The 2,493-nt window shown below is 36.5% G+C and overlaps 1 long non-coding RNA gene across 1 annotated transcript; it reads left to right on the forward strand.

The window, feature by feature from the left end:
* The first annotated feature begins 810 nt into the window (after positions 1-810).
* LOC149237597 (uncharacterized) lies at positions 811-2,036 on the forward strand. The gene is made up of 3 exons (XR_016245295.1): positions 811-1,120; positions 1,222-1,304; positions 1,658-2,036. It is a non-coding gene; the product is annotated as an uncharacterized LOC149237597 (long non-coding RNA).
* Positions 2,037-2,493: the final 457 nt, after the last annotated feature.

Below are 2,493 nucleotides of genomic sequence, written 5' to 3' on the forward strand. Positions count from 1 at the left end.
AAATTGATTTAGAGGAAAACCTAAGGGTTCCCCAACATGTATTGTGTGAATATAATAATAATGGGATATAAAAAAAATCCCCAGGGAAGAGAAGTTCATTCAAGGTACAAGTAGAGGATTTCAATGTCGACACTCAATTTTTTATCAACCAACCTACACTTCAAAATATTTTTTCTCTGGTTAATATTTGTGTGATAGTTTTTAGCTACAACATGGTTGGCTATTGTGATGTGTTCTTTATAAATATATGACTCACTACTAATCGCTAACTATGACTCCCATGTTAACCATATGTGCATGCTAGGCGCCATTTTACCTTGGCCATTTATGTTAAAACCTTCATTCCGGTTTGAAATGCTACGACCACCATAATGTTATATTTCATCTTTTCGTAGACGTTGTATGTGGTGTAAATTTTGCTATAGCTTATATCAAATTTGTATGCATGAATTTAATGTTAGGCTCATGTGTACTCCTTTGTCGAATGGCTCTATTTATTACTTCCATCATTGAGTCCTTACGTTAAATTATTGTTTTTATGAATCTGTTGGTGATTGGGTTAATACTCAAGTTTATGTCGAGTTAGAGTATTTATGCATCAATTTTATGGCTCAGATTTAATGAGGCTCACGCGTTATTACTCCCCATGCCTTACGATAACCTCCTCCTCATGAGAGTTGTCCTTCCGCACCCACCTCATTAAATCTATTTCCACATACTCTAGCCCATGTGATATGGTACATGGGCATATGGCCTCTATCCTCACCGAGGAGACGGGACATCAAAGGCCCAGATCTGTGGTCTCACATCTACGGTCAACTTTGCTTCACTCAAACCCTATCCTTCCACATTGTTCACAATGCCCTCATTCAGTTCGATGCACTTCTGTTGGAGTTGAGATCTTGGTCACTATGGTTTATGTCGAGAACCTTGTTTCCTATTCTCCAAATGTTGTTTTTATCACCCTATCCACTGCCTATTATTGTTGCCACGACCTGCAACCAAACTCATATCCCTTCATGATGTTTTTATCTTAAGGTTGGGGAACTGGTGAACCACCTAGCCTATTGTCAGTACCTGTTCTTCATTACCGGGGCGAAACAACAACAGAACTTTACAGGTATCTTTCTTCTATCCAGGTAACCTTAAACTAAAATCTCATGTTTTCTTTTATGTGTTAATATCTACATGCACGACTGAATCCACTTTGTATATGTATAGGTCCGGGGAACGCTTCTATTATATGTACAAAGTGGGGATTCATGAGTCCAGCTCAAAACCACTCTGATTACTTAGGAACTGTGGTGAGATTCTTTCGTGGTCATCTATGGTTTGCCTAACATTGGATATCTACACATACGCACTACTCTGTTTTTCACATTGACCATTTTTTCTTATGTTCTCTGCTGCATAGGTTCAAATGTTTCTAGACAATATTTGTCATGCACCCATGTATATGTATTGCTATAATTTCTATCTATCTATTAGTAGGGCTAAGAGTTTACTAATTATTTGTTGAATTGAGTCATGGGTAATACTGGATAACTCCTATATCCCTATTTTTGGATACGTGCTGATACTCCACAACTTCCTATCCAATAAATGTGATGTTTATCCTGGCTACCCAACTACTAATCTAGCACTTGGCTCCCTTCAGGTTAGTTCTATGGGTCGAACTGCCTCCTTCTCGGGCACCTTGCTGCAACTGCGAAGTCGAAATTAATTTTTTCAGTATGCTTGTTGGGTTCATTAGGTGTTCAATTTAGTTTTAATAAGATTCCAACCAAGATGTACTCTCGTGTTTTTGAATTGTTTACTATCGAGACCCCATCAGGGTAATAGCATACTTTTAGGGTCGAGGGACTTCTCTTTATTTCCAGGTGTATTATAGTTAACCAAGCCTGATGTAATGGGATAAAATTGTAAATAAGTTTCTATTAACTATCATTTATTTATTTTTATTTACTTTGGACATTTCTATAGAACCCTCTCTTATGGACATACCATTTTCCCATTTTCTGTATGTGAGACGCTACCTGTGTTATGACGTTTGACTACATTTACATGCCTCAGAGTGAATATTTCCTTTACTCTGTTTATATTTACTTTCGAGTACTTTTGTATCACTTATAGGTTGTAATTTTACAGTATTGAGATTTTTTTTTTCCAATCCATTACGAGGGAACATACCCATGTAAGCTAGTTGGGATTCTCCACTCTTTCCGTAATTTGTTTTTGCAAATATACTGGTTAAATTGTGCACTTGTGGTAGAGAAAATATGGTTCTGTTTATAAAATAACTATTCAAGTATTTTTAATTAGCTGCAGTACCTCGTAATTTCGTGTAACTACTATTCTCAAGTTTTATCATTGCAACGAACTGTTTTACAGAACCCTTTTTAATACTAACGTTTTTCTCATTATAGTTTTTCGAAGTGTTTAATCTAGACGGTACACGGTTCTCGAATTTGTCTTAAATTCCCTCAACCAATG

The sequence above is a fragment of the Pinus tabuliformis genome, chromosome 8 (genome assembly GCF_031772625.1).
Source record: "Pinus tabuliformis cultivar Carrire ecotype Pingquan chromosome 8, CPIR1, whole genome shotgun sequence".
NCBI classification, from domain to species: domain Eukaryota; kingdom Viridiplantae; phylum Streptophyta; class Pinopsida; order Pinales; family Pinaceae; genus Pinus; species Pinus tabuliformis.